Source organism: Anopheles funestus, chromosome 2RL, assembly GCF_943734845.2.
Source record: "Anopheles funestus chromosome 2RL, idAnoFuneDA-416_04, whole genome shotgun sequence".
NCBI lineage: Eukaryota > Metazoa > Arthropoda > Insecta > Diptera > Culicidae > Anopheles > Anopheles funestus.
The window spans coordinates 53,006,178-53,031,147 of record NC_064598.1 but is presented as its reverse complement, the minus strand read 5'-3'; the positions used below and the strand labels follow the sequence as shown (position 1 = coordinate 53,031,147).

Genomic DNA, 24,970 nt, shown 5'->3' with positions numbered 1-24,970 from the left:
CGGTTATTGGTTATTATTATCTTCAGTATCTCAATTCATTAGGTAAATTTAGTTAGATTGCTCCATTTGGGGTGGCCCAAATAAGTCTGTAAGGCAGAAATGTTCGGTTTGATCCTAGCGGTCGTTAAGCCAAGACGAAAGAGAGAGAGTTGAATTGCTCATTCCTATTCTAGAAAAATGTTTTCTCTTACATGATTGAAGACAATTGCACACATTATTATTTTGAAACAAATTTATAATACAAATCTGTAATTACATTTCCATCCCAATTTAACATCAATTCTCATCAATCAATAATTTCCCATCTTTCAAGTTCTATGTTTAAATTCGTTACTATCAACGTTCAATTCTACTCATGCTTCACCGAATTTCGATTTTCTACTGTGCCGACTCTACATTTTTTGATAACCGACTTTACATTACTTATGTTATTAGTGGGAAAAAAATAGTTCTTGGATTCTGCTACAATTTATAGCTCTTATTTTCTCTGAAATGAAATGTTTAAAAAAATAAATAAATATTTGTATGTTATATGTAAATAGTGAAATGGACATCCTGCTCTAATTTACTTTTAAATCATTGTTCCTTAAAGTTTTGCAAATAGTTCATAATTGTCCTTATAGTTATAGTTATTGTTTATAGTTATTATGACCATTACAGTAATAATCTTTAGTCGCAAATAATAAAAATTAAAACCATATTTTTTTTACAATGTTGTATTCATTTTATTAATGTACATTTAATGTTTTCTTTATATGTTAAATCTCTTTTGTTTACTTTAATGTAACATACATATTTTTTCTTTTGTAGTTCTTATACTCAGCTTTGACTTCAATGACTCATTGTTGGATAAAAAGTTCTGTGCATTACAACCATATAAATTGTTGTTAAGGTTCAAGGATACCTCAAATCGTAAAAAAAACTACACATGTTTATCACAATTTTTTTATGCATCCCGAATTGAATTTTTTTCAGGTCCGAGTTATTAAATTTGAAATAAATTCTATGTTTAGCATTGCAATGGGCATTCTATTCTTATTCTATGCTAAAAAAATATTCTCTAAAAAGTATAGTAGCTTAACTTAAGCAAATATTATTTTAACCATAAAATAATCTATATCATAAAAGAATTAGAATATGCCTGTTGTTTAGCAGTATTTTCATAGAACAATTGAACATTGACACACAGAAAACAGAACATTGTTACTTTAAATTTCTAGTGTTATTTTTCACTGACAATAATTTTTGATAATTAAGTTACACGGCCGACCTAATGAAAATAAAAAAAATATATTACAAGTATTACTCATTACAAATTATGAGATTAAGAGATGTTTAGTAAATTATTTGAAAATAATGCTTTCTGTAAGTTGCACAAAACAATCCAAATAATGTGCATTTGTCGTGAAACATTAATTTAACAGTGAAGTTACACATTTAGCCCTGAACACCAAGCCCCGTGTGCCGCATGTTTTGATTTTGTTTTGCTTTCTGTGTTATGTCTCTCGGGAGCTGGAGGGAACGATGTGTTTTTCCTTCGTGCGCTCCATGGAAATCGGAAATCACTCACAGTACGAAAACCCGGCGTGCGTACGCGCGATAACAGCTCGGAGGAAAACTCACCCAGTTCGTGATTCGCTTCGTGAGTTCGGGACGAGCGAGTGCGTGAAAATAAAAACATGCGAAAGGCATGCTCGTCGATCGTGGGGCCGAGCAGCCGAAATGGTGACCGTCGAAAGTCCGTGAGTGCTGATGCTCGGGTGTGGTTCGTGCCATCAGGCTGTTCGGCTACCGTAAACGCATCGGATCGGACGGATGGCGGTTCCGCTGGATGGGAACTCAGCGTAGGCAGCTGCTTTAGTCTAGGGACGTTTTGTGTCAAGCGAACAACAGCTCAGATCGCATACGTTGCGGTGCGTTATCTGCAGGTTCTTATCGAACGATAATCCCGGGATATAGTTCTACCACGGAACGGTTCTGGATTCTGTGGCCTGCGATGTGTGTGTATGGATTTTGTGGATAAATGGTGAATCGTTGCTTTCGAAAGGTTTAGCTCCACAGGTTTGCTAAGGTTTATTGGTAAAACTTTGTGTAAGTACATGCGTTAAAAATATCGCAATTGATGAATTTAAAAGTGTGTCAAACCGGCTTAGTGAAATGACAGTTTAATTTTTGGCGCCAAGTGGTGCAGTAAATACTTTTATTGGCAGTGCGTCCAATGGAAAAAGAATTCTTTCCGGTTGAGTTTGTGAAACAACCGGGAATGTGAATCGAAAATAAAGATCGTTAAACCTTAACTGGAAAATTCTTATACGTGAGTGTGTGTGTAAAGTGTGTTAAAAACAAACCGTTAAACAGGATCGCCCTTACGTGGGCAGCATTCGGTACGAAAGCGTCATCCGCTGTGCAACCGAGGACGCAGCAGCGACACAACGTCGCAGGTGGATTTTCAATAAATAATCCTTAATTATTCAGCACAATTTACTCAATGAAATGGTTAGCGGTGAACGAATCCATTTAAATTTTATAATAATGTAGATTTATGGAAACCCCTCGTTTCTGGACCAGTGCATATTCGGATCGGATTTTTCAGCCACTGCGGCCACGCCAGCTGCAGCTCGCGACGTTGATCGAACGGGGCTCCGTTTTTACTGTTGCTAGCGTGAAAAGAGAGTGCAACATTGGTGTGAAACCCATTACGCTACGAGGTGTGCGGGCGTGTGCGTATTGAGTTAAAGGGCAGATAGTAAATTAAAAACGGATACAAATCCATTTGTGAAAAGGAAAGCGTACGGCAAGCAGTAGGGCGAAAATAAAGTGAGCTGCAAAAAAAAAATATAGTTGTGCAGTGATATTGAAATCACGCCCGCGATGCTCCCCGATGTACCCCCGGTGCGCTAGTACAAAAAGTTGCCATCACGAATAAAGCACAGGAAGGATATACGAATGTGCACCGTGCCAAATGTGCTATAAAATGAGCCAGACGAATGAAATCATTGGCTAGTCATTAAAAGCGGGGCAATTTGTCGTGGTGTGCGTATGTGTATGTATGCATAACCCTCAGTGGTCGTATACGTGTGTATCAGTGTGAGTGAGTGTGCGTGTGTGTCCTTGTGCAAATCCGTTAAGTGAACCGAGTCATCAACAACATTCTACAACGCGCGAGCAAGTTGCGCAAACGGAAGTGTTCGGGACACCGATTCGAATCTGTTCTCTCGCGGGAACGGATACAGAATAGGAAGGAACGATCACCGGCGGCATTTACAGGTATGGTACAGCCGGTTAGTGCGGCCACTGAGAATTGTGCAAATGATGAATAATGAAAAATTGATTGATAATTATCGCGAGCATTCAGCCATTTGGCTTTGGCCGATGCAGACATTGGGCGTACTGCACCGTTCGTACGTGAGCATGATTATAACTTTTGAGCGGGTTTTATTTAAATCACGTATCAGTGCATAATGCTGAATGGTAATACTTTTATCAGGATATTGCGGACAAGATGAATCTTAATTAGTTCGTTTTGTTGGGCATACGAAGATGCGTCTTAAGGACTCTTCCTCATAATAAATTATAATTTTTAAACCAAATATTTTAGAATATGATAATTAAGGTCGTTGGGTCATTTAAACAAACTTGTTAAATGTGTAATATCATAATATTTAGTTATAGTAATTATAATTTCGGCGTATCTTCAATATGGCAATATCGTTTGCACTGGAAAGTTATAGAGTAGATATCATATATTTCGCTCTCAATGAATGTAGTATTTAAGGAAACATTTTCGAATAAAAAAAATAAAACAAATGAAATATTTATTAAAAGCATGGAAGGTATAACAGAGAATCAGAAAGGATTACATGTTTTTTCACCCTTTTCGCTTGAATTTTGTACAACAAAAACACTAAGCTTTTAAATGTCAATTTCCGTGTACCTGGTAATTCAACGACTAGCTGTGTCACTAATGACAATCTATAGCGAGTATTTCATTTATTGTATAAAGAAACAGAAAACATAATGCATAAAATAAAATAATCAGATAACGTAATGTACCAGGAAGCAACTACTGGGCGGCTCCATTTTAGTGGTAGGGACGTCAGTTTTCACGTTACAAAACCGCTAACTCACCTTTACTCGGCTTAAGGGTAAAAAAGAAAAAAAAGACAAAAAAAGAAAAAGAAAAAAAGAACTTCAGAGCAAGTAGCGACAAGGATTGAGGGATAAAACTGATTTTTTTTACTTCTTCTCCTTTGTCATTTATGTCTAAACTCTGGATGTCTGAGACAAATCTGATATATTCTAAATAATCGTAGTCCTGCGATTAAAAAACCATAGACTTAATCGAGGCTTGAATTCAGACTGATGGTATTATTAAATCATGTACACCCTGCCCAGGCAGACATTGTTTTGAGATACGAGTAGCTGGGAGGAGGAAATACACGAACAATGTTCGAGGTACAACTAAAATCCTTAAAGCACAGGACAAATAAAAGTATGTTCATACAAGCAAATTTTGCTCTTTATGCTAATCGTTTTAATAATTTTTAGTAACTCAAGCCTGGGGTGATCATATTTTCCGTTGCTTTGTTTTTGCTCTCTATCTAATAAAGATCATAACGGTTTGTATCACTATTACCGGGGGGAAATTTTCCACGAAACTTTTATCTACAGCTAAATGTCGCACACAAAAACATACATCGTAAATTCCTCCTTTTAACAGACTGCTGTTTGTTGTACCATTTGATAGCTAGCTTTATGAAGTCTGATTTCCACACTCCCAAGGGATTGGTTTGGTGTATCCAGTTTTTTTTTGTTTCGTACCGTATGTGACACATTTTTTGTTCGACCTTAAAACGCCTTCCTACCTGTTACTGCTTTGCACAGCAAACTTACTCTATTGCCACAGCATACATACACACACACACACACACACAAATAAAGATGATGTGTATAAACATGTTTTTTAACGAGCTTTACCTAAATCATAGAGCATGTATCACGACCGGGGCTGGTAGCAGTTGGGTCGCTCTGTTTACATGTTTATTGCCGTTGTATCGCAACTGTACTGGAGCGGCTGGGGTTGGGTAAAAAAGGTAAGGTTTTTATCCTTTCAGTTTCCTCTGCCAAGTTCCGGTGGTTCTGGTGAAAAAAAGAAAACCCTCCGTACCATAGAATTTCCTACTCAAAACTGTTCGCGCGCCGTTCTGAAACAATGTCGCTAGTGTCTTTTTTTAGAGTACATGATCACCAAAAAGGGAGTTATACGTAACGCTCTGTGTGATGTGACTGGAGCTTCATCAGTACGAATTTTCGGATGTTGTTTCTCGCTAAAAGTTCCATGTGGACCTTCTTTTAAGTCCTGCTCGAACAAGGATCTTCTGTGTGTAATAAATCTCTAATGAAGATTGTTGCCGCCAGCCTGCCGCGGAAGTCGGATCGGGCGTTTTCGTTACGTGAAGCTAAAACAGAGCAAATGCGACGCAGTTTCGCTGTGATAAACATCAGTCTGACGGTATTAATTTTTTGCTCCCTGGACGTATTGCGTACCACGCGTACAAAGCGATTTATTGTTCGAAAATGACCATAGAGCGTTCGTGTATGTTTTTATGCGATTGTCTTACACGGCATATCCGGCTTTACAGGGCAGAGCATGGTTTGCTTTTTCCTTTTGATCTTATGTCCAGTATGTCTGTTCTCGGTAGAATCATGGTACTCAATTTTTTGTCGATCTTAATTTGGACAATTTGTTTTTTAATTCGGACCATATTAAGTGAGAAGATGAAAGAAATATTAGTCATTGTGAAGCAATTACGCCTTATAACAAATAGTTGTATGTGGTTGCATCGATGACTCTTTGTTGTATCGCACCCTACTGAAGCTGATGACGAGCTTTCTCCTTCATAATGGTAATAATGCAATCCGTTCCGAGCGCCATTTTACTGGTCAACCACGGTAACCAGCGTACTTGCGTTTGCTTTCGAATTTTTAATATAAAAATTCCACCGCTCAAAAATGTTTCTCTTCCTTTTTGCCATCGCTTTTCGCATACCGTGGGCTGGTGCAGATTTTCTCAAAACTGTACGACAAAACCACACATTGTGCCCGTAATATATGACGAGCTGTAAGAACAGTGAAAACAGTAAAAAAACTATATCGAATAATTGAATGAACCGTAATGCACGTACCAGTGGAAGTGCACTGAGGAGCTGATAGTTGCGGGAAGTATAAAATTGGTACCTGCAAGAGGAATTTCATTTAAACACGTTAAATAGCGTGCTTTGCTGGAATGGGATTATTAACGGCTTATGTTGTTCGATGCAACATGTAACATTAAGCCGTGGAACCGTTTTTTTTATTGCATTTTATTATTCATTACACTATGAACGAACGCAAGCACTTTAATAATTATCATCCCACGCTGTATATTGACTCTACTGTATCAGCAAACAGAAAGAAGCACAATGATTTGCTTTTTTGTTATTGTTATTAAAGGTTTTATGTTTGCAAATAGTTTTATAAATAGCGATACTTAACCTATGGAATGAAGTGGGAAAAGTTATCACAAAGACGAAAACGGATTTGGGAAACAGGAATACCAAAATCAAACAGGTGATAAGCTACATTATAGGTCGAGAGTGTTTTTGTAAAATGATTGTTCCACCCATGGCTCTTTTGGTGAGCGGAAATTAGTAGTGGTGATCTATCTCGAGAGACGTAGAGACGGGAGTTTTTAAGTCTTTCTGGACAAGAAGACGTCAACGATGGGTATAGCAGAAAACTCGAAGGGAAAGGAAGCGGCGAAACTGCAACATAAGTAAATGTACGCTATATCCTGTAGGTTAGCAAATCTGGCAGTATGGTCATCGCTGTTTAGCTAACGGGGTTACCAAATTACTGACGATTATTCAAAAGTTGAACGAACTTAGCAGCAATACAGTAACTTAAATCAAAGATGATCACGAATTTCAGTGGACAAAAGAATAATAAAACTGGGTGTTCTATTTGGTCTATTGATTGTATTGTTCACATGTATATGAAACGGTAGTCTCTCATGTAGCCAAACTCCAAGGAGTTTCATAGGATCTTTCTAGAAAAACCATCAAAAGAAAAAGTAACACAATATACATACAAATGTGACACAAGTATTCTATTCACTAATATTTCAGTTATTTTTATCTGTTTCATTTAATGTTTCAATGTTTATAACTGTTGGCTCAATGATTGAATTATGTGTTTCTAATTATTTTGGGAAGTAAATAACTAATTTTACATTTACCACACAAACAAGATTGAATAAAAATTTGTCTTACTTATGTTTAATAGCATAATGCTTTCTTCTTCTTCTTCTTGGCTCTAACGACCTTACAGGTCACGCCGGCCATTTCTGGCTTACCAGACTTATTTTTACCACGTAGCCGGATAGTCAGTCCTTGCTACGGGGGGACGGTCCGGATGGGATTTGAACCCGGTTCGGCCGTGTGGACTGGCGCCGTTTATGCACCACCGGCCCGTCCCTCATAATGCTTTATAAAATCTTAATGGCCAAAGTTCCTAGTGTTTGCGATCGATATTCAAATTTCAGTGCTTAAATGATGGTAAAACAATAACTAATTTGAAAATTGAAGTTTTGAAACATTTTAACCATTCATGTTTTCGCATTGGACTTGGCATTTGATTAAATAAATGAAAAATAGTGTATTCCTACAAAACTGGCTTTATCACTAAAATTAGCTAAAAATAATAAGTAAGCGTCTCTTAATATTGAAATTTATTATAATCAACTGATGTACGCTATTGATAGTAGTTCTTGGTAAATACTTAAATTTGTTCTTCTTCTATAATATGGTCTTTTCCCTATACATTGAGTTCAATTTTTCACATTTCTAAATCTTTGTTAAATCTTCACATTGTATATTTAAATCGCAAGTTATTCTATTATATTTTTTATCGTGTATTACATACTTTCGAATAGTATGTAATAGGAATACTTAGCATAGTTACAGATTTGCTCCTAATTTTTTTTAAACATCATTCAAATTTGTTACAAAACACATATTCAACAAGCAAGACCATTCACACAATAAACACTAATTCAAAAATTTTCCTTAGTTCTAAGCTAGGCAAAGTTTTATATTAAAACCATTTGCGTTTTTATCATCATCTTAGGAGGTGAAGCTTTTTTTCGTTAACTAGAGCACAGCAATTGCTGAATTGAAATGCATCATTAGAGCCTGCAAAGAACTGATTGCCGGATAATATAAACGTTCGAGGTTCGATTAAAAAGATAAATCTTCTCAATCGGTTCCACTTCATGCAAAAACGTAGAGCAAAGAGGCAAAACAAACAAAAAAATAACAAAACCACTCAAATTTATGACCTCCGGATAAAAAGGGGACCAAACAAACAAGACATGGTTTTTGTGGCAGTTTGAAGCACAAAGGACAACATTCAGCGCAGCACGATGCGCTTTCCATCTTTCATCAACCATAAGCACCAGTACACGGCACAGTGGATGTCTTGAACTATAGGTTTGCCTTTATCCTCAGACGCGATGCCTTACTGTAGATGGCCTCACTGTTACGGTCCATTTGTTCCGACGCTGACTTTACTGCTGCTGTTGGCGTACGGCATCACTATCTAATTCCCCAGAGCATGATTATTATTGCGAGCAACCCTTTTCAGGGCACCGGAACGTCAAGATGCGACATCGGCGTAAAGAACCTGCTCAACAAAAAATAAGTAAAAAAAAGCGAGAAGAACTAAGTGAAAACAAAAGCGAAAGCAAAAGCAAAAAGCAGCAACACATTTATGCTAAAATATACCAAAAAACCTCACCAACACACCGCCGGTGGAGTTGAATTCTCGGCGGAAGAAAGACATCAGACGTTCTTCCGAACGATCTACTGAGGAAAGCGCAACATAGCACAAGTTCTGATTATTTATGAAATATGTGTGCGGTTTGCATCCACCCGGAACGGTACGGTTGCTTTCTGCGAACCAAAAGAGCACGGGGGACGAAAATGAAGTGCAAGGCCATCGAAATGAAGGATGGTTGGTGGTGTTGGTGGTGGTGTTTAGAACCGGGCAGTACTGGCAGCAAACTCAACCCGAGTGCCGACAGTAGAGGGTTCATTCATAATTTACTGCACCGTACACGGCGAAACGGTGTGGCGTACAGCTGTGGATGTGGAGTAAATTCAATTAAACGCCAAAAAAGGTGAGCCCTTTCCGAGTGGCCCACACGAGTAGGCCCGTTTACTGACTGGGGTGGTGGGGGGCCGCAAGGGCGTTGCTACTGGTAAGATTGTTTGTCGCACCGAGTAACCGGCATGGTGGCATGCCCATCTATTAATAGAAGGCGGATTATATCTAATGGATCGTTTGGGGATGTGATTGTCAGCAAGTGTCCCTTTGGGCAGAGGACCGAACGGGTCTTTAGCGTTATGCAAACGAGCACAAAAAAAAAATAGAGAACACACAAACAAAACAGATACTGGCACGAAATAAGGGTTCAATCAATTTGGAATCGCTTAAAAGCCGAAACTCCCCGACGGGCGATGGGGGGATTTCCTTGGGGAGTAACGCAGCGATTCAGGATATTTCAATTGTGAAGTCATCCTTTTCACCAGTGCGCTAGAACCGTCGGACGTGTGTCCTCTTTCATCAAAAGGAAATCCCAGAGGTGTGACACAAAGTGGTTTGGCACACGTTCCTGGAAAAAAGCCTAGCAACGGTTGATGGAGCGGAAGAACGTGATGGATGCATAGCAATGGGAGGGTTTCTTAGGCAAAGGATATGTGCCGCAACAGGAACGTGTACGATGGAATGTAGCCGTAAAAGTACAAAATGGACGAAACTTAAAAATAAGGAAGCATTCCGATATGGTGGCTTTCGTATAGAACAAAAATAGAAAAAAACTACCCTGTCCTGGTAAAGCAAACCCGAAGGACAGTCTATTTATGTAGCCATTTATATTCGAACTGTCCGGTACACGATTTATATTTTATTCATCGATGGACATTGAAAATTCCACCCTGGGACGGGCGCCGGTAACGAACTTCATCTCCTGCTCGAATGGTGTCTGTCTTTTCTTTCCTGTGTTTTTCTCACTCCCGCCGGGGGCATAGTAGTGGCCCGCTTCATTCGAGATGTGCCTTTTTATTTGCTCTTGTCTGCTTTTCTGCATCATCTGCAGCTGTCCTGTTCCACTTTGCCTTCTGGGACATTTTTCACTGATTTTTCTGCGCTGTAAAATTAGCTTTCTCGTCCATTCCACGTACCAACTCCGACAAACGGCCCCTCGGCTCTATGGCTGGTGGAATATTTATCAAACACTTTTCCCTCCTTTATGCTGGAGTTGTTTTTTTTTTAGCCTGAGTGTGATTTTTCTCACGATGCATCTTTACGGTAGATTCTTCGGAATGGGCACCCACCTACCCACGGCTGGTGCCAGTTGTGCCATTGGCATTCGACGATGATATTTTGCTGCGGTTCGTTGAAGCTACTGTGAAATGCATACATCAATGGGAAGTCCAATGTACGTGGGGGTGTACGTGTCGAATGCATATTGAAAATCTGTATCGATTTGTATTGCCGCTCGTGGTGGGACAACGATGTACCATGTTTCACTAAACGACTGCACGGAATGTTTGTGTTGCAGTGCATGATGTGCTCTCTCAATGAAATCGATGGTAAAATTTTTCTTATTTTCCATTTTTGTTTTGTCTCTGCTGCTGAGTACGACAATTTTGTCAGGAAGTAAAAATATATCAGGTAGAAAAAGGGACGGTCGTGTAGAAGGAAGAATGGTACGGTTTGCGGAGATCCAGCTAAGTTCCTATAATTCATCCATTGACGGATGTTGATTGGAACAATGTTAAGAGGTAGTTGGTGTTCTTTCTCATAAAATGTTAACTATAATTTTGAACGAGAATAAGATTACCTGTTTATTTTAATTCTCCAGCAAGAAGTTTAGACCAATAATTACTATGTGTTATTTGCACGTGTCATAATAACATATTTTTGGTAATATAACCATTTAATAATAAGATAATAAAAACAAGTAATTCAATGAAAAAACATAATTTAAAGTGGAGTTTGATATGGTATTGGATTAAAAAAAAAATGTAACGAATGCCATTTATTATAAAGAAAATGTATGAATGCTAAAGATGTGATGCATCTAGACTTATTGAGAACGGCAAAAAACTTCGTAACGCTTTGGTATCATTTAAAATACAAATAAATTTAATCTTTTAGTAAGAATTACGGATATGTCATACAGTCTTAAATGAATAAAATAGTGGAAAATTTTCAGCAGAATATGTTGCAGTCATGAATATCTGAGTAATTTCTTTCAATTTCTCTAATTGAGTTGCTTTTTAGTTAGCGATGTCCAGATCTATGTACATCAAGATCTGTCGTTCGATGTTATTTATTTTGGTAAATTTTAAGATGGGTTTTATCGATGCAGTGTAGAGCAATAGCTTGTTTTTTAAACTAAGTTGCCTAATTACCTAAAATTGTCACAGTAAAGGATACAGAAAACAATTTTATATTTTGTAAATTCATTTCTCTATGTGTTGTTTAAATATGTATAAGTCTATTATATAGCGTTAGTCATAGGTACTTTACATTATGCTTGCAACGTTTATTAGGCTTGTTAATTTCGAATTGAATATTTGCATTTTTTTGTTCTAAACAATTGTGTAAAAAATATAGCTTCGATTTTATTTGAGCGATTTGATGTCATTTATATTTAATTTCCACTTTGTGCAGTTTATAAAGTAAGGTTGTAGTGCACAGTTAGGAGTTCTAACAATTTTTGTTGGCTATTTTTTCATTTTAACCAATTGCTACATTATTAGTATACAACCATTGAGTGCAATTCTTCTTTTTTTCAACATTGGAATTTTCCAATTTCTACTTTAACTTTGTTTTTATCTTTTCTAATTTTTAAAAGGTATTAATGAGGGGTGTATAATATATTTTTAAGTGGCGGCCCGATGGTGCATGTGATAAACGGCGCCAGTCCACACGGCCGGACCGGGTTCAAATCCCATCCGGACCGCCCTCCCGTAGAAAGGACTGACTATCCGGCTACAAGGTAAAAATAAGTCTAGTAAGCCAGAAATGGCCGGCGTGACCTGTAAGGTCGTTAAAGCCAAGAAGAGAGAGATAATATATTTTCTTTATTTAAAAAAATGAAGCAAAAAACCATCTTAAAAAAAATATTCAACCTGCAGATTGTTCTTAGTTTAGAACTTTTAGCTTTCGAGCTTTTAGCTTTAGTTTACGAAAACCAATATAATTTTCGTACCACAACGAAGCAGGATTTTGCTCAAATCATTTTTGACTTTACCGCTAACAGATTTTTCGGTACTCAACCATTATCTTATTTACTGCCAGTTGCAAATACACCTGTGCAGATCAAACGTTATCTGCAACAAAAAAAAGTAATACAATCATGGTACGAAAAAAGATCAACAGCATGGTTACCCCTTTTTGTGCTGAAATACGTATATAATACTTTTTTTTTCGTTCATTCACTGCCAGCCACACAATTCTATCATTTTCATTCACGAACGTCAACACCAGTCGCATTAGCTATATGTGATATGTGAACTTAAAACAGTAGACAGGAGAGCAAAAACGAAATAACTGCTATCGTTTTAGTCTAAGCTTCATCAATTCCATCAGCCACGTTTGGACAGGTTAAAAACAGCTTCGGGATAGATGAATTTGAGCAAAAAGATTAACAAGAGGCACGAATTGAACGGTACACTTCAACTGTGTTGCAAATTAGCTACGAGCTCGGTCGCCTGCGGCCAAGCAAAGTGATCGAGCGTGTGTTACAAATTAAGAGCAGAAATAATCAAAACATAGTCAACCATTTTGTCGGAACTGGCTCAAAGGGATGGAAAAATATGCCAATCATGAGGGCCGATCAGTTGTGAATGAAATTTCAAACGTTTCAAGTTTCTAAAATTTTTTAAATTAAAAATATAGTAACATAATATCAATTAGCAAATAATAATTTTTTAAAACATTATACTGATCAAACTATTTATTTTACTATAAATAAGGATATGTTTAAAGCTTATTGCACAGGATATGTGAATGTAGAATTGATTTTTCTGAAAACAGGAAACCTTTTTAGATGGAAATTTGATCGAGAACATTTTCATGCGTGCAATTGAGTTTCGCTGGAAAGTGACATTATAGTGGGTTATAGTTTTTTCCTCTCCGCTTGAAATAAATTATAATAATCGTATTAAAATAATGTAAACATGGGTATTACTAGCTTTGGGCGCAAGGAAAGAAGCACGGAGTACAGGAGAACGCACAAATGACGCTTTTTAAATAACACAACACAAATTGCAACGAGTGCAAGTGAGATAGAGAGAGAAAAGAGAGAGAGAGAGAGAGAGACAGCGATATCCAAATGCGCAAGGAATACGAATACCCTTCCAACAAACCGGTAAACCGATACCAAACACTACAAATGGTTTCAATTAAAAGTGGTAACATAAACAAACATCACAAAATTGATCAACCACCCTTCGGACAAGGCGTTGTCCACGGGTCCCGCCTCCATGAAGCTTCGGTAAGGTTATTTGCATGAAAACGCACAAATGATACATGGCTCGGCTCCCGTATTGGTTGCCCACAAAAATGCACTGTGCATACGAGCGTGTGTGTGTGTGTCTGTGTGTGAGTGTGCAATGCAATGCAATTGTGTTTGATGTGCCATTGCATGTGCATGTGCATTTACCATCGCGATAGCCTTTTTTGTACGGTGTGAACGATGTACCATTTGCTGCCATGTTGCAGTTCGGGAAAGCAACCGCTTACAAAAAAAAGGTAAATTAAAACTAAAATTAAAAAGTAAAAACCACTAGAGCAGTGGAAGAGGAGAGTGGAAGAATGGCGAAAGGAAGGTTGGGTGAAGTATTTGCGGATCATTTATAGCCGATATTTGATAGCATTAAGGCTCATAATTTAATACCGATGTGCAATGTGAACGGTTCTAATAGCGAGTGGTCGAGGGTGGATTTAGAATGAGCATCATCAACGCAAATTGTCCACCGATGCGGGGGTTTTCGGTTTTAGTTAAAGCATTTGATTTTAATTATTCTGTTATGATGGTATTTAATTTTTAATCCACACTGGTTTTCCTGCTTAGCTCAATGTTCACATCGGACGTATATGAGTGCACACTTGTGTGCCGTTTCGGCGGATAAAAATGTACGTTACAATCGTGTTTTTAATTGCATCATTACATTACGTTGCGATCTACCTTTTTTGGTGAGAAAAAAATGAATCCTAAAGCTATGGCTAAAAATACTAAATTAGCTATAATGCACTACAGTATTGCGAGCAAAAATTACAGAGTTAAAAATGTGACGAAAATGTATTGGGTCCAAAAGGAAACTTACGATGCCTTTTAAATTAAAATTTAAAACAATAAGTTTTTTTTTCGGCGCCCGTCGACACGGCAGGGACCGGGTTCAAATCCCATCTGGACCGTCTCCCCGTAGCATGGGCTGACTATCCTGCTACGTGGTAAAATAAGTCTTGATACGGCCAGGCCGTTCTAACCGAGCAAAAAAAAAAAACAAGTTTTTACTGGAATGTACTTCAATTCATTCGAGCGAATCTCAAATATTCTCGATTCGATGCAATTGGGCTCGAGAAGACGAGACAAAGACGAAAATTTGTTTCGGATTTGAAAATCAAAAAATTTTGCTTGAAAATTAAGAAAATCTCAAATTGCAAATAATTTGATGACACAGGAAAACGCTATGTTCTTCATCGCATATGATAGAATCGCGTGCAATTGATATGGAACGTCAAATTCTTGGTTACATATGGGCGGTTAGAAGAGTAGAGATATAAATTAATTTCCTTCACGAAATTTTGAACAAAAGTGTTACAAATTTAGATTCAAATTATATTGTTACTAGTTTTTCTAGTATATATCCAATTTGAGCTGAAAAAATTAAAATTTACGAACCATAACAATCTGAAGTTCCATATCAATGGCTCGCGATCCTATATTAATCTATGCCGATTCGTTAAAGTGTTTGAGGTTTCGGTATCAGCTGGCGCGTATTTTATATTCGTTTGCGCTATTCTTTTCAGTTGGGCTCCCCTATAATTTGAGTTTCTCTGTAATAACCAGGGTTTCTATGTTTTAGTAGGTCAATAAGCTTTAAATACTTTAAATACTAGTGTTTCTCTAGTTATAATCCTAATATTGCATAATGTTGTAACTTTAAGACAAAATGATAAAAATAATTATATCGAGAATAGGTTTTTTGTGCTGTTCCGTTTCATTTAGCAGAACAAGTGGTTGTTGAACATTTTTCGAGTGCACTTGCTCACTTCGGTAAATACAGTTGGCAATCGGTAAAGCATTAAGAGTTGTAGTGCTGTTGTAAAGTTTGAGCCAGCTTTGAGCTGAAGTGGTGGTGTAAGTAATGGATAATTTAAACGGATGTTTTGAAACCCACCCATTGAGGAACTAATTACCGCAAAAACATAACAATTCCATCTCATAAAAGTTGTGAAAAGATTTTGTACGCTTAATTAATGGACATCACTGGTATGGTGGAATCTAGCACTATCGCATAAAAATGTATAAAAAAATCATTTAATGTTGGCACAATAAAAAGCTCCAATGATTGCATCGTATTCCGAAACTCATGAACCCTTGGTCAACTGATTTAAAACAATTTAACCGAAAGTTCCCAAAAAAGGGTGTGTTGGCAAAACCGCTGGAAGGACGGAAAGTTTGCTTAACAATAGGATTAGTCGTACTTTTTCCTCTTTTTTCGGTCTGTTTCTGTCCTATTTTTTCCTTCCAAGTGCCGTCGTGTTTTTCTTCCTTTTTCTCTACTGCTCACCCCTAGAGCATATTTGTGCGCCGAGGTAAGAGAAATTAGGTGATGTTTCTTAGTTTTTTTCTCTCTCCCTGCAACACCCCCCCCCCATTCACCTCTAACCTGCTCCATTCTCAATCATTTACGTTGTGAAATAAATTTTAATTAATGTTAGAGAAACTTTTTAATCCTCAGTGCGAGACCCATTCTGTTGCTGTAGCTAGATACAGCCTCAGTATCCCGCTTCATGCATTTCCAATGAAATCACTCCCCTCTTGATTGTGGCGGATGGGTTCGTTTTAGTCGTTCGAAATTGGTTCGAAACGTCAAAAGTCGAAGATGGGTGCACATGAAATTAAAATAGAACAAACGGCACGGACCTGTTTGACCTGTTCCGATGATTGACTGCTGGGTATGGGGGCGATGAAATGAAACCACATCAGTTTTCAGCCAGATTAGGCGGTATGCTAATGAGAACGTCATGTATTACGTTCTGCGTTGAATTGTGAAAATTAATATGATCTGTGGCGCTGACGCATCCGCTCCTGTAGGAATGAATTTGATTTGCCCATATGGTTTCGGGTGGGTTTTAATAATTTCATACACCATACACCGTTATGCGGTAGCGGGTAGGCACGAATTGCTTGCGAGCACCGATGAATTTGCACAGGAAACAAATTTTACCGCGGAACTGTTTCATCGGCATAGGCAAATGGATCTGCCGCTAAATAAACCAACAAAAAAAGAAGGGCCTTTCATGTTCCGGAAAGGTACCCTCTTCATGGCACGCGCGATCGCGCCGTTCACGAATAATTTGTTCCCAAAGTCATCGCGCTTATGAGAGACCATTTATCAATCGAAGCAATGTCGCCTTTTCCATTTTTCCTCCCGGAACATGATTTTCCCCGACCTTTGAACGTGCGTTCATTTGCTACGTGTGGTGTCTTGCACGGTACGAGCGTTGGCTGCGTTGCCTCGATATGCTTGGAAACGCGCTGAGAATAAGCGTGCACGATAATCAAATAAACATTTTTCTTGTGCTTTTCAATTGGAACGTTCGTCGAGGTGGAGTTTAGATCGGTACGGTGGAAATTGTGCGGTAGCCCGCAAGCCATTGGCAACAAGGAGTGGGACAAATGGAAGTCGAAAAATGGGCGTCCGGTATCGTTGGAAGTTTTGCGGTACCGTGTCTTAACTAGTTCCTTTGTTCATGTTCATGTTAATTACATTTTAACGTTCCAGTATCGCACATTTATGTTAAGGGTGGGATCGAAAAGTTTTGTTAATGGGGAGAAAAGTTAGTGGATCTTGCTCAACAAATTCGTTTGAAAATGTTAAGCCGAAGAGGCAAAATATTGAACAAATATATTTAAAAACAACTTTAATTATGTTCAAATATCAAGATGCAAAAAACTGAGAGTTTACACAAGAAGGGTGATTCAGAACATTGAAGACCTTAATAAAGTTTAGAAGAGATGTCGTTCTACTATAACTAATGTATAATAGAAACAAAACACATAAATCAACGGAATATTTAAAAAAAAGTACATTAAATTGTACAACAATCAAATGAAGAGGAAACTGATTTGATACAGCTGCTTCTACAATTTTCATACGTAAATCTTCGTGGAGCCAATAGGTGCATAATTACAAAGGAAACTTTTCGTTCAACCCATTGGCGCACTACGGCATTGAGGATCTCCATTTTGGTGGGACCCTTACGGTAATTGCAACTCGCACATAATTTCCTGTATGATCCCAGTCCCTACTCTCACTGTGTATGTGTGTACGGGTTCAATCGGGTGACAACAAAGTGGTTTCCACCGAAGGAACACGTAAGAAGGAGCAGAGCATATTCAATTTTGGTAGGACCGCTCGAATTTCCGTAACAGTGACAACGTCTAAGCAAACCTCCACCTCCACACGGAAAGCCTAAAGCTGAGGGTGTAGAAATAGAAGTAGCAGAAAACCGCAGTTTGTAAAAAAAGAAAATGTAGGAATGATAAATTGCGGAAGCAGCCAAAATTGCTTAATGGAATTTAATAAGCTTTCTCCGCCACGGGACACGGTACCGATCGGGTCGTTCCGCTTGTCACAAGAGAGGCAACCTTTGAGGCAATAACATTGAGGCTGTACCGTGATCTTTCTGATGTAGCGCTGAGCCATGTTAAGCTTCATACAGGAAGGGAATCAATAACAAAAAAATAAAGAAGAAAAATAAACCAACATACGTCGGCCATTGACATCCAGCACGGGCCATCTCATGCTGCATCATATCCGATTTCGGTGGTTCACCATTGCAAACGGTTTCGTCTGGCTCGTAAAGACTGCGCCTTTGCTTGCTTTCCATTTTTGTGAGGATCAAATCGGCTCGACGGCTGCCGAATCTCGAATGACAAATATGCATTACAGTCAGGGACGCAACCAGAAATAGTGGCGCTGTTCCAAATCGAGCGCGTGTATGTGTTTTTTTTTCTGGTTCTTTTCTACACTACTCGCGTTTAGTTCGCCGCTTTCCACAATGCTCGAGAAGTGGAGGCGCCAGACGCAAAGTTTTAGGCTTCCAGTTGTGTGCTCCACATTTGCATAAAATCGCACCAGCAATAGGCGCTAGATAGTGCACCGACCGTTTAGCCAGCATAAAAGATTGGGCTTAGTGAGTAACAAAACAAAAAAAAAAATCATACAAAACGAATAAAAAAATAGAAATCCATGGAATCCAGTTTAGAGGGCCGGAAGTCGATGGTTGCCATCTGGTTAGAATGACAAGTTTTTCATTTGTGTTTTCGTTTGCTGGAATGTGTTCCTTCTCTTCTTTGTTCGTGCCCTTCAATTCAAATTCCATGGGGCCTGGTGACGCCTTCCCATGTGGAGACGGATGGTTCTTCATGAGGTTTGGATTTCGATTTGCTTTAAATTGAGTCTGAATGGATACGGCTGGTACATATAACGTTTGTGAAGTTAAAATGCGGGCATGGGACGATGGGACGAAATTGGCTTGCGTCGACTGTCTCGAAACATTGAGTGGATCGACGATCGTCGGGGGAAGGTCTCCGATAGATTTTAACTGTTGTTTGTTCGGTTGCAATCTGACCGCCAGATGTTGCCAATCGGTCAAAAGTTAGTTGATGTGTGAGGCTGAGCTGTTTAATTTCGCCATAGTTCAGTTTCTCTCCAGATTTATGGTGAAGGAATGTAAAATAATATTCAAAAGAGAAATTCTCGATAGTTAAAAACAAGAATACTGTTTGGTACAGAAAATGATTATGCTTTAACGAATATCGAAGCGTTGATGTCATGTGTTTATAAAGTTAAAAAAAACATACTGTTATTTTTAGTTAATATTTTCGTAATGACTTGACACATACACTGAACACATAAAAACATCTGTAAATAATATAAAAAATGATTGCATTGCTAATTGTACCAACATAATTTTAAATTATGGTTTTTTCCCTTTAAACTTTTTCTTTTGTTTATCAGTTTGTGTTAATATTACAGTCTTCGCATCAAATTAACGTAATAAGCTTTTCAAAAGTAAAAAAAATAATTTAGATTTAAAAATTCTTTCACCTATATTTTGCATTATTCTAAATACTATTAAAGAATGTTAATTACGTTATAACAAATAAACAAATATTCACAAGATACCCGAGTTTGATTGCCTTACAGAGCAATCTATTACCGTTGAGCCTTTGGTGTGAAAAGAGATTTTCAATTTTTCCGATACAAACTTTTCACATAATTGCGTACTGGCCCACCAGACACAGGAGAGTTTTAGCGCAGTGAGCTTCTTAGTAAATTAAGCAATACAAATGCTTGAAAGGAACCCGAGAAAAGCAAAGTGACACGATCCTAGCCAAGGGATGGAGTTGTTTTTATTAATTAGCAAGTTTTGCATCCAGCTTCAACTGAAACGGCACACGAAACGGCTTGCGCTTGCCTCAAACTGCTGTCCATAAACTGTGCTGCACTTGTTTGTTGTTTTCAATATTGCAAAGTGTTTGCCCCGGGTCGCAGTAGCAGTGACCAAATCTCGGCAATATCGCGCAATGGATGGCATTATCTTCGAGAAAAGGCAAATGCGCCACTGCAAAAGGAATTCGAAGGAAGAAGCCACCAAAAAGAAAGAAAAAAATCAAAAACAGAGATGCCATTAATGCCTTCTCTGTTTATCACCGTACTTTAGATGTGTCTCGTTCATTTCGAAAGAACAAAACCAGCTTGACTAGGTGAATCCTTTCGTGGGGTTTCTGTTTGTGGAAGTTTTCCATGCTACCTGACCGTCTGTGCCACGTTTGTCCCTCGCGCCGGCGAGTCCGTTATGATAAAAACGGATTGCAAAAGTTTTCCACACTGCAGCGCCTGCATTCCATCGTTTTTGAGCACCAGTGGCCTGTTTTCGGCAGCAGCAATGTGCATAAACTTGCACAGTTTCAGTATGTTTTACGATTGCAGCTTTTGCAGGCATTATCAGCCTCGTTCCAGCTCTGCCCAGCGCTTAACTTGATTTCACTCGTTTTCGTTGATCGTTGAATGTGGGACAGAAACAGAAGAAAAACAATATGGAAAAACAAAAAAAAAGTTATAACCGCTTAAGCCCGTAGGATTCTTTAGTGCATGAAGTTTGCAAAATAAAAAACAAAAATGACTGTAAAACAAGAAAGAGAGAGAGAGAGAGAAAAAAACATCTCCACAGATTTGCGCTTCTTTTGGAAGGTGCCAACAGAGCTGTCACTAGAGTTCTTTGAACAGGGAAGATGCAGCTGAGCAGGAGCCGGGGTGTGTGCAGTGTTGCCTTCGGGTTGGGTTTTAAATTTCAATTATGAAAATTGTCGCCATTAGTTAATTAGCGAAATTCGTTCGCCTTTCAGGAGAATGGATGGGATGCATGAAGTAAACCGTCGTCAGGCAGCGACGACCGTAGTACAAGTCTGGAAAAGTATTTTCGTTCCTGGCACATTGTTCACGATCTGAAGTTTTATTTGCAACACGGGTTTACGGCGAATAAAGCAACCACGGTAGGCATGGCAAATGGATAAGGAAATCAACTCAATTTTTTCGAAAATTCAAAAATATGTGCTATGTAACTGGATGTACTTCCAGGCGATTATTAAATAGTACATGAATCATGTGTGACTGTTTATAGAATTTAATTTTCAGTATAAGTTCATGAGTAAGTACTCAAATAAAAAACAGAACAGCGTTGACACCTGCAATACCCAGGATATCGCAAGTATTTCCAGGATATTGGGAAAGTATTAAGAATTTTCTCGTATCCGAAAAATTCAACCCATCTGCATAAGAGTTAGTGTCAATTTCGGCAAATATCGTATTTATTAATTGTACATAAATATAAAATATAAAGTAAATATTTTCAAGAGTGAGAAATTCATATTTGTGTTAATCGAATTTTAAATACTTCATTAAATTCATCAAACGTTATAAAATATCCGTTCAGGTAGTCTACAAGTTAACCTTTCTGTAGTACAGGATGCTGATTCATCTTACCAAATACTGTATAGAAGCACATATAACTTTTTTACAATTGTTGGCATCATTCGGCACAATTTATGAGTGTGTCACCGACACAAATATTCCAATCATATGAAGATCAGTTTTTCTCCAGCACTGATTTTGTTTTTATTTTCTTGTGATTTTGAAACGTCGCGAAAAAGTGGTGGAAAGTGGCGCTTTCGCTTGACATCCGACACTCGCGAAAATCATACATCGTCATACACCAACCGGTAATTCAGTGGTGTGACAGTGCAATAAATTGTGTTGAACCCTTTTTTCCACGGCCGTACGGTGCTGACAACCGTCGCTGTAATCTCTGCATGTGTTTCGCTGCACGGAAAACCCATGTGTTTGCGCACAAAGATTGGGCGGGAAGCGTTCGTTAATGGGTGCATGAGTAGACAATTTACGGAGACGACGCACTTAGTGCACAGGTCCGCCGACGGCCGGGTGTTGTTGTTTGGAGGCACATGAATGATCTATTTTAGATTAATATCTCGTAGCGCATCCGGTACGAACTCAGGCTGGTAGGTGAAGCGTGGAGATTGTAAAGTTATTCCGCTATGAAATGTGTCAACAAGCATGGATTGATGTTTACGCTCTTGAGAGCGTGGACAAAAGTTGTAATCAAGTCCAGCAGCATCCGGTAAACAGCAACCCAAAACCCATCCATTCATTTCGTGCATCCTGCGCATCGGAGCGATCATCTTGGGCGAATAACGTTCATCACCGTTCGTCCGTCACCGTTTCGCCACCTCGTTCTCGCTGCACTGAAGAAACTATTGATTCCTCCAGTTCCTGTACGGTCGCTTAACAAAGAAACCATTTATCGTCGACAAGCAGGGACAGGTTGGGCAGCCATTTCAACATGATCCGTCGGTACTTAAACCGAAGCATTGACCGGCGTCCTTCATCCATTCGGGTGTATTCTTTGTGCCTTTTTATTCCTCGCTCCTATCCATTTTCATCACCAGAGCAAAGATGTTCGCGTGCGAAGGATTGTAAGCATTCTTAAGCAAAACGTGGTATGTGTGGGAGCTGTCGGCATTTGAAGAGAGTATAGAAGGCTCACATGAAGTATTTTGTGCGCGCTTGCCAATCCCAATCAATCTAACGTGCGTCTCCCTTTCGTCAGCTTCCTTCTTGCCACCAACCGGTTGACTTCAGGGTAGAAGTTTTGATCGCAATCTTGCTTCGAGTTCGCGTTAGCATGTAATAAGTCAACGCAACGAAAGTGGGAAACGACTACGAAGGGAAAAGATCTTTCATTGGAACAGGGCTTTGCGCGTACTATCCCGTTTCAGCATCGCATCAGTTCTTCATTCGTGCGAACCGTGGAAAGCCACTTGAAGTACGAATAAATGTCTGTCATCGAAAAATGATGAAGCTTGGTGCAGAATCCGATGCATCAGCTTCTGTTTGGTAAAGATGCATCTTTCATTTCTATTTACTCTACTGCTTGAAGTGGTACAGAATGCAAATGCAGTATCTTTTTATGCAAACGTGCTAGAAACCGTGAGAATTTTAAGCAGCGTAAAAAAACTTTCGCTATCATACTATATTTACAATGCTACTTATGTACTGTTTCTAATTTGCGAACCGTTGATTAGAAAACTGGCTGGTGATTTGTGTTGCATCCAGCAGCAAATTCTTTGAATGAAAATTGAAAGAGTTTAGCAAGAGAAGAATGCAATTTATGCATATTTTGAGCAACAAATATCAGCCACCTTGACACAAATCATTTTGTAAATTGTGTCTGACAGGGCTTGTCTAGCGGAAAACAGTTTCTTGGGAAAGAGGTTGAAGCGTCTGCCTTAACATTGGGGGTGCTTTCAGGCGATTGTCAAGTGTGTGATGTTCGGCAGCAGCAAGATATAGAGCGGAATAGAGTGGTAATACAAATTGATTCCCTGCAAGCCAGCTTGTCCGGTATCCCTTTTATCACTCGTATCCACCCATCAAGAAGCGTGTCAATCACGGCAAGGATCAAGGATGAACCGGAAAATCCGAAGCGAATGGAACAGGCTCTACGTTGGCGTTGTCAACAGACCCTTTTTTTCGTTGCTGGTTCCTTCCAAACCTCATCAGATGCGGTGCTTTTCGTCGAACCATAAGCAACAGCCATGGGATAGAGCAAATGAGGCTGGAGAAAAAGCTGGAGGGTACGTGTGTCTCGTGTACGTCAAGAAGGACGAGGTTTTTCATGTTATTTAAGAGCGGTTTAGTCACATGGCACATGGTACGGTAAGCGCTACACGCTAGGCAAATATCTTCGAACCGAAGTACATGCTAAAGGATGTTTAGGGCTCCTGATGCGGAAAACGAACGAAAGGGACATGTACGCTTGTGTTTATGCAGACATTGGTTGTCAATTCAACCGTTCGTCACCATTTGGATCTGAACGATCGATACTTTAGTATACCGAATGGCGACGTTCGCGTCTAATTTCTGGAAAAACGAATAAGGTAGAACAATCTTTCATGATAAATAGGACAGTATGAAGATGGGTTAGACGATTGAGCGCCTAACATCACGTTTAAAGAGTTTCGATCATTGCAAACCATTTCTCTGCACAGCGAAGGTTCGAGCGGTGTTATTGATTTTCTTTTGTTGTTGTATGGGAAGAATACGGTGAAGGACAGATTAAGGAAGAGTGCAAAATGCTAATGGGCTTATCTTTCATTTGAAGTCTAACCGAACTGTCCCGGCTGAAGATGTGATTGGAAATGCAAGGGTTGTTCGGTACGATGATCCAATAGCCTTAGAGGAATCTTTGAGCCCTAATTAAGATGCCGGTTGATCGAAAGTAGAATAAAAAAATACTCCTCCATTGCCAAGACAACTTGCAAAGGCACCGCTGCAGAAGGTCGCCTTTGAAGCGTTTGGATAAGGTCAATTTGTTTTAGGTCAAAGCTTACGCCCAGCTTCAGCGATGCAGTGCACCGGTCTGTGCTGGCTGTTCGTATAAATAGTAGAACGATCGAATCGAAACCATTTTCAGTTTTAATGATTTTCTAGTTTCAAACGGCAAACACAGCTTTTGCATCTGCCCCTGTGTATCGTCCTTGACACTTTACCACGGGCAGTAGGTTTGGTTGGAATCCAAAATAATTAAAAGTTTTTAATAAGCAAAGTTAGCTCACTGTACAGGTGTGCGATTGCCCATGGTATTTATTGCTGGCTTGGTTGGGCAGCCATCTAGTTTTGGTTTTGGTGATCGTGGCGAGATGAGATTAAAAAACAAGCGGAAATGTAGAGGTGTTCGTTTAAAAGTTGATTAAACCAGAGTTGCAGAGTGGTTTAGGAGATTAGGAAGGATTTAAACACAACTATTTTATATTTGATACTTTATGCGATTTTAGGTCGCTTCCGTAAAGCACGCACTCTGAGGTATTTAAAACATTGCTATCGAGTGCTTGTGGGTAAGTGGAGATAAAACGGATTTGATTGTTACAGTTAAAATTAAATAAATTTAGTAAAAGTACATAATCTTAGCTCGATAGAAGGTTTTTGTAACAGTTTTAACATTTATTTTAAAATATGTATTTTTTAAGAGTATATGTAGAAAA

The 24,970-nt window shown here is 38.8% G+C and overlaps 1 protein-coding gene across 1 annotated transcript in view; it reads left to right on the top strand.

The window, feature by feature from the left end:
- The first annotated feature begins 1,335 nt into the window (after positions 1–1,335).
- The window catches only part of LOC125760814 (uncharacterized), a 172,440-nt gene continuing 148,805 nt past the window's right edge, over positions 1,336–24,970 (top strand). Inside the window, exon 1 of the mRNA XM_049421334.1 lies at positions 1,336–3,267. The gene's annotated coding sequence lies outside the window, so the exon portion shown is untranslated. The remainder of the gene's footprint in view (positions 3,268–24,970) is intronic.